The 9028-nt window shown below is 31.3% G+C and overlaps 1 pseudogene; it reads left to right on the top strand.

Moving 5' to 3' along the window:
* The window catches only part of LOC137625646 (piggyBac transposable element-derived protein 2-like), a 19493-nt pseudogene extending 11175 nt beyond the window's left edge, over positions 1–8318 (top strand).
* Positions 8319–9028: the final 710 nt, after the last annotated feature.

Here is a 9028-nt window from a genome sequence, read left to right as displayed (position 1 = left end):
CATTATAACCCAAAAATATATACAAATATTTGTTAATGGTATTTGATTTAGAGGTTTAAAGGACTCTGATAAATGGCAGAGTCAAGGGAGAGGACAATGTCATGGTGAATAACCATATGTCTACCTGCTGAGCCATTAACAGCCATTGCCTGACCCTCTCTGGTCCTAATTTGAAGAAGGGTTTAGGTGCTTATCATATGTATATTTGGAATCTAGGGAATTGCCACTGTCCCTGGACTCTACCACTCATGAGTGACCTCTAAAATGTTTAAAAGAAGTAAATACTATACAAAAATGAAGCTAATTTCTACTTTATCATTATTATTAGTTGGTTCAAAAATTTTATATTTCTTTTTATTACTCTATGTAATTTATATATTAAAATACACTACAGATATAAAAAAAAAAAAATTTTAGTTAAACGAAGTAAAATTCCCCCCAAAATTAGTTGAAACAGAAACTGCAAAAACTCCTTTTTATTAATATATGAAATTTATATAATAAAATAAACAATAGATATAAAATCAGGTAGACAGGCTTCAGTGATGAATAGTCCTCCGTCTGACTATATGTTATAGAACGAGATCCAGCCATTAGTTAAGGCTAAGCTAACGATTCTGTACATGAAGCAGACTCCAGCGACTTCCCTCCCGTTTAGTCTCGAGTTTTCCATTACCAACATTGGCTTCGTCGGAATCATGAATTCCTCCATCTCTTGGAAATGAAGATAAGGCAGAAGATGATGAATTCTCTCTCTCTCTCTCTCTCTCTCTCTCTCTCTCTCTCTCTCTGTTATTTATTATACTGGCACTAGAGGCTTTTCTTGTCAACACATGCTTATCTCTCTCTCTCTCTCTCTCTCTCTCTCTCTCTCTCTCTCTCTGTTATTTATTATACTGGCACTAGAGGCTTTTCTTGTCAACACATGCTTATCTCTCTCTCTCTCTCTCTCTCTCTCTCTCTCTCTTATTTATTATACTGGCACTAGAGGCTTTTCTTGTCAACACATGCTTATCTCTCTCTCTCTCTCTCTCTCTCTCTCTCTCTCTCTCTCTCTTTCTCTCTCTCTCTCGTATACTAAACTGGCACTACAGGCTTTTCCTTTTCAACACTTGTATATACTTTTATTCACAAATTTGAACGCTTTTTGCCAATGTTGAATTGGAAATGAGCACACGGAACATATAAAAAAATGTTTAACACCCTTACGATGATTAGACCATTTTTTCTGGCAAATTAAAAAAAAAAAAAAAAAAAAAAAACACAGAATAGAATTTATACTTTTATTTGATTACTGGAAGAGCTATAACAACAACAATAAATGCAACAACAACATCAGGCTTAATATACTCTTGAAACCACAACCCACCCCCCTCCCCCCTACTCCATGTATCATCCAAAAACTTCAATTATTGCAAATCAATAGAATCTCTTTCTTGATCAACCATGTTCCTTTTACTCCGGGTTTCTTTCCATGTATTTATTCATTTCGGTTCCTTGACCTTTTCCAGGCAATGACTACTGATGACTCAGCAGATAGACCTATAGGCCTCCAAAAGGCCCCATCCTTAGGAGGGAAAGATGATGAGGTTTTAGACACTAAAGGAACAAACGAGATTCAGCGAGACGTTACCAATAGGCTATAATAAATTGTATATTTATATGTATTATGATGTCAAAAGCAAATAATATATGTAGATATTTAGGTACTATGGTTGATATAATTATATTAAACATAGGATTTACAAGAATAATATAGAATTTCCATTCTATGAATAAAAAGACTATCCAAGTTATCATTACTTTTGCCTTCATCACGGACATTATTCCTCTACTTCCTTCTTCTGTCAATAGAATCATTATCCTTAAAATTTTTTTTATCATTATTAGCTTACAATGAATGTCTTCAACAAAGTTATTGCATTGTCATATTTATGTTATAGGAAGGAAAATTATTCGAATTGCTTTTTCACTCACTCAAGATAATTGGAACATATATATATATATATATATAATATATTTATATATATTACATATTTTATATATATATATATATATATATGTATACATATATATGTATGTATATATACATTCATACATATATATATATATATATATACATGTGTATATATATATATATATATATACATGTATATTTATATATATATAATATATATATATATTCCTAAATATATACAGTATATATATATATATATATATATATGTTTATATATATATATATATATATATATGTTTATATATATATATATATATATATATGCATACATAAATATATATATATATATATATATAATTATAAATATATATATGCATACATAAATATAAATATATATATATATATATATATCTATATATATAAATATATATATATATATATATATATATTTATATATATACTATATATATACAGTATATATATTTATATATATACATATTTATATATTATATATATATATATATACATATATATATATATATATATATATATTTATGTATGTATACATATATATGTATGTATATATACATTCATATATATATATATATATATATATACTGTAGGCCTATATATATATATATTTATATATATATAATATATATATATGCACCCATGTATTTTGATGTACGTTAATCCACCGTCATATTTGGCAAATCTTAGCCAGCTTGTTCAAAAGAGAAAACAGTAAAGGCGAAAAATAACCGCATGAAATGAGTTTACTCTCTCACTAATAAGTGAACTTGAGATGCATAAGTTAAATTACTGCATCACTGAACAATTCTGGCGGTTGAGGTTGTACCATGAAGACTCTTAGGACCAGACGGAGAGTTTGAAGATAGTGTTAATGGAACTCGCCTCAAACTGTTTGTCCGCCAGGAGATTAGAGCAATTCTCATGAAAGTAAAACACAGATTCTAGCCAGTTCAATACAACAAAAAGGGAAAAAAAACATAACAAAAAGTAAGATAAATGAAAAGTCTCCTATTTCAGGATGATGAAGAAGAAGAAAAAAGAGAAGAAGAAGAAGAAGAAGAAGAAGAAGAAGAAGAAGAAGAAGAAGAAGAAGAAGAAGAAGAGGAGGAGAGTAAACAACAACGATTTACTCTGTTTATAGTTTATGTATGTTGCTGTTTTTAGAAACATTTTATTTTGATTATTTATTAGTTCTTTTGCAGTTTATTCCTTTACTTGTTTCCTTTCCTCAATAGAGTCTTTCCTTCCTTTGAGCCCTTGTGCTTATTGTATCATGCTTCTCCAACTAGGGTTATAGCTTAGGAAATAATAATAATAATAATAATAATAATAATAATAATAATAATAATAATAATAATAATATCTAGTTATCATTTAGATCTAAATGCATTATTCATCAATCTGTTAGATCTCTCTTTCAAATCAGCCTTTGAACCATGTCAGCATTTCTATAGTTTGCTTCTTTTCTTCTGAGCTCTGCTTTCGACATAGACTTATGATCAATCTCAGTTAATTGTAATAAAAAGTTTACTTATCTGTATTTAATTTGACATTTATGGATATTTTTCTATAATTTTTTTTTTTTTTTTGTTTATTACCTGTCATCTAGGGAGAAAAAATATACCAATTATTTTTTTTTACTTTCTGAATTCCAAAAAACTATAGACAAATTTTTACTACTCTAAGCTCCAATACCTGATGTTTACTTTTTTTTGCTAATCTGAATTAAAAAGAAATAGAGTTTTTTTTTCTTTTCTAAAGGAAAAAAATATACTCCAATTTTTGGCTAATTTAGATAAAATAATTGCAAATTTTTGCCTATCCTAAATTCTAAAAAAACTGACTCCAATTTCTGCTAAATAAAAAAAGGAGACACATTTCTAGCTAGTCTATATTACCGAAAAAAAAATGCTATCCTAATTTAAAGATAATACTCATTTTGAATAATCAGAATTCACCCCCCCCCAACAATAATGAACTTCAATCCTAGTCCAGATTCCCATTGTTCTTTGCATCGATCATAAAGTTTTCCGTCTTACCCTCTTAATGCAAATCCTATCAAACATATCCACAAATATATCAACAATATTGGCTCCATCCAATTTCTCAGTGTCACTTCCATCAGGTTTCCCTTTACACTTAACAGCCATTATTCATCCCAACCATTCTTCTGAGCTTTCCCTTTTCCTCTCTCTCTCTCTCTATCTCTCTCTCTCTCTCTCTCTCTCTCCTCTCTCTCTCTCTCTCTCTCCGTTTAATCAATGCTAATATCTTATCTACCTATTTTTCATAGTGATATTCTGAATGATTTAGCGATCCGTCATTTGGTTGACATATCAGGTGTTTGATTGATTGTTCACATGCACAATTTAGGAGTTATCAATTATTATTATTATTATTATATTATTATTATTATTATTATTATTATTATTATTATTATTATTAATAACTAAGCTACAACCTTAGTCGGAAAATCAGCATGCTATAAGCAAAAGGGATTCAACAGGGAAAAAACAGCCCAATAAGGAAAAGAAACAAACAAACAAATAAATAACATGATATGTAATGAATAATTAGAAAAACATATCCTAACAACAATAACAACATTAAACAAATCCTTCATACATATACTATAAAAAGTATTATGTCAACCTGTTTAAAATAAAAAACGGTTGTTGTAAGTTTGAACTTCTGAAGTTTAGATAAAGTTCTCACTCCGACAATTTGGAAGTATACTTTTAATAATATTCCCATCTTCTCTTCGTACACATTCAGTGTCTATAAATCTCTTGAAATCATCAAAACTATTGTAATATGATTAAAGTTAATGCTCTATAACCTTGGATTGCCTTTTTTTCCAAAATTTATCTTTTGCCAAGGGATGATTATAGTACATTGGATATATGTCTTGATTATTTAGCAAGATTTATATTTTATCTCTCTCTCTCTCTCTCTCTCTCTCTCTCTCTCTCTCTCTCTCTCTCTAAAACACTCAGACTTTATTACCCATCACTTCTGGCCAAGTGGTTCCCTTCTACTGTTTGGCTGTTATCTTAATCAGTTTACATCTACAGGATTTAGGATAGACTGATGTCTGGGAAGGTATGCACCTAACTTTAAAAACATCATATCATTTTGTATAAAAAAAAATCCATACGAGAAAGATTCAACATTCGATACTCGCTTATGTATCTTTGTAAACTTCAGAAAGATGATCCAAGTATACATGGTAGCCTAATGTATCATGCGGTCGAACGCCCAAGGTAGGAGGATGTGAAGAAGTAATAGCGTGCTGCTATTGATCACCTAAAAATAGGGCTATCTGGGATGACGACAAGTTATGTAGTAGTAGTAGTAGTAGTAGTAGTAGTAGTAGTAGTAGTAAAGGTTTCCGTGCTTATTTGAATAGCTTTTTCTTGTACAGTTTCATCAAGAAGAAGAAGAAAACTCAATAGCTTTAAGAAAGACTTATTATTAAGGTATTGCCTGTCTTATTGCTAATGCATTTTCCTAAAACCCAACCAAAATTCCAAATATTTGATAAAGGTATTTAATTTAAAGGTTTAAATGTGTTCATGAATGACGGAATCAAAAGAGAGGATATTGTCTAGAAACTGAAAATATGTCTACCTTGTGAGTAATGAGCAGTCAGTGCCTGGCCCTCCTTAGTCCTAGTCTGAAGGGGAGAGGGGGGGGGGGGGCTCTTACGCGCTGATCTCTTACCTCTGCCACTCGTGAGAGACCTTTAAAACCTTTAATCAAAGTCAAATTCCCCCCAAAATAAGGGGAAACTAAATTTTACTTTATCATGGCTTCGTATTAATTGATAAAAAAAAAATACAAAAACTGCTAGTGTTTTATTACTATAGGATATATATATAATAAAGTACACAAGGCACTAGAAGAATTAGAAGACCCAAGCTTACATGCTGAGGACTATTAAGCCCGAAGTAGGAGATGATGGATGGAGAAGTATTGAATTTTTAAAAGATCAAGACAGAGACGACCGGCGAAATCTAACCGAGACCCTTTGCGTCAATAGGCGTTGATGATGATGATTATAAAAAAAAAATGCTTTTGAGTTAACCCTTTCACTGCGGAGAACGACTTTAGTTTACTCAGATTCATAACCATTCACTGCGGAGAACGACTTTAGTTTACCCAGATTCATAAACATTCACTGCGGAGAACGACTTTAGTTTACTCAGATTCATAACCATTCACTGCGGAGAACGACTTTACTCCACATCACGTAATACAATTTTAAGCTTAGCGCCTTTTGCCGACGATTCAAATGGCTTTTACACACTGCCATCTGTTGCCGATTTTATGAACTACCCGCCCTCTGAAGCTCCGGTTATTCTTCTCCCAATCACTTAGTGATTTCGGTAACTTTTTGTTATTTTTACGTTGTGTCAACATGAAATTATGATATACATGCATGTTTTTTTGCAATATAAATCAATATTATTCATAAAGTTATCGTTATATCATTATTTCTAAAGTTCGTTTGCCGAAAGTGAACTGTGAAAGTTTCTTTACATTAGAGCTGAACAGTTGCCATGACAACTATATGAAGATAAACATTTGTCATTGTATTGGAAGTTGAAAATATGGCAGATAATGGTGTTTCTAGATAACAGTAAATACATTTACTAAACTAAATGAATAATAGTGAAATAACCAACACATTTACGAGAAAAGAAGTTCCGTTTCCTCAACCGAAAGCATTGTGCCTTTGTTTACATTTGTCAGCTGATATTCAGACTGCTCTCACCCTATCGGTGCCTTCATTTTTCATTACTTAATTTTTTTTTTCGTATGAGTTGTGAGCAAAGATATAATTTAATAATAAATTCTTATTTTACAGTTGGGTAAACTTTATATATAGTTGTAAGTTATATTATTATTATACTATTGGCAAAATGCTCGTTATTGCTCTGCCTTTACCCGTCAGCTGACTTTGTCCTTTCAATTTTTCCTTTTAACGCTGGGTGTAGGTATGATTTTTTTTTTATAGGTGTAAGATGGCCTCTAATCTCGTCAAGTATCTTCAGAAGAAATTGATGACATTTTGTTTGGGTCTGATTCGGAATTTGGGTCAGATGTTGATGAACCAAATGATGATGATTATGATGATACCACTGATGAAGATATAAATGAAGACGTCCCATCAACAAGCTTATCACCCACAGCTGATATGACAATTCCTTAGGATGGAATAAATTAACTATAATTACAATAATCCCACCAAATTAGATAATGTTTTTGATTATACAACCCATCATAAAATAATTAACTTTGAAAACTTGAATCCATATGAGTGTTTCACAAGATGGCTACAAAACAACCTTTGTCTAGAAGATCAAGATACCACCAATGGGCGGATGTAACTGCAGATGACATAAAAGCTGTTTTTGCTATTGAAATAGCAATGGGTATCCTTCACAAGCCTACAATTGAAAGTTACTTTAGTGAAAATAGCTTTTTATTTAATACTCCAGGATTCAAAGAAGTATTTTCTCGGGACAAATACCAGTTGATTAGATCAGCTATTCATTTTAGTGATAATGATAACAAAAGATGCAAATGATAGGCTCTCTAAGATTAGGCCAATTTAGATATGGTAAAAGGTTTATATGGGAAGTACTATGTTAGCAATAGAGAAATCAGTATTGATGAAAGCATGATAAAATTTAAAGGTAGATTATTTTTCAACAATATTTACCATCAAAGCCATCAACTAAATGGGAATAAAAGTTTGGTCTATGACAGATGCTCATACTGGTTACCTACTGAAGTTTAATGTGTATACTGGGAAAGACACTGCTCGTCAACTATCAGATGGGTTGGGTACTCATGTTGTTCTGTCATTGTTAGAGGGTTATGAAAATAAACGTCATATTATTTATATGGACAGCTTTTATAACAGTGTATCTCTTTTTGATAAACTGCTTAAAAAAAAGAAAAAACTTTAGCTTGTGGAACAGTTAGGGTGGATAGAAAGGGTCTGCCAACTGAAATAAAACAAATAATAGTGAAAAAGGAGCTTTGCCAGTAACATGGGTAAGGAGTGATGGTAAAATGCTTGCTTGTTCTTGGCAAGACACGAGCAGGGTTAATTTGCTGTCAAGCCTTGGAACAGTTGGTACATATAAAGTGAAACTTCATTCAAAAAAAGGTGACCGAGAAATAGACAAGGCATGTGTTCATGTGGAGTACAATAAGTATATGGGAGGAATCGATAAGTTTGATCAGCTATGCTCAACATATCCTTACAAAAGAAAGAGTCAGAAATGGTACCAACCCCTTTGGCATTTTATTATAGAAGCAGCATTAGTAGACTCAAATATATGCTACAACATCCAGAATCCAACTAATAAGTTAGATCAGAAAAATTTCAGAGAAAAAATTATTACCATTATGCTAGAAGGGTATAAGGGGAGTAAGACTCAAAGAAGGGGTAGATTTTCAAATCCAATGGAATCTAGATTAACTGAAAGGCCTTTTCCAGCTCAATATGTTGACAAAAACCACAAACCCCAATGTATTGTACGCTCTATCCTGCCAAAGAATTGCTTGATGAAAGGTAAAGGCGAGTGTAAAAGAAAGCAAACAACCTATTTTTGTGATCAATGTGTTGAAAAGCCCCCTCTTTGTATCATTCCATGTTTTGAGACATATCATACCCATAAAGTGTACAAAAAGCGTTGCCAATGTTGAAAATAAATGTATGAGTCACTGATGAATTGGGAGAAGGATTATTGATGGAATTAATAAAATCATCTTTGAGAAGGAATTTTTGTGTTTTTTCTTAATTATTACCCTTTTATCGAGGAATAAAGGCAAAAATGATATATCAAGTAAATATATTGTTATTTTCTTATAACAGAAAGTTTAAAGAATACAAAAAAAACTTAGTTTCCTTAAATTTTGAGCATTTTGAGTTTTTCAGTGAAAATGTGCACAGAGCTGTGCAACATCCGTATTTGAATATCCGCAGCGAAAGGGTTAAACGAAGTCAAATTCCCAAAAAAG

Source organism: Palaemon carinicauda, chromosome 32 (genome assembly GCF_036898095.1).
Source record: "Palaemon carinicauda isolate YSFRI2023 chromosome 32, ASM3689809v2, whole genome shotgun sequence".
NCBI classification, from domain to species: domain Eukaryota; kingdom Metazoa; phylum Arthropoda; class Malacostraca; order Decapoda; family Palaemonidae; genus Palaemon; species Palaemon carinicauda.
Note: the sequence above shows the minus strand (reverse complement) of the source record. Positions and strands in the feature narration are given on the sequence as shown.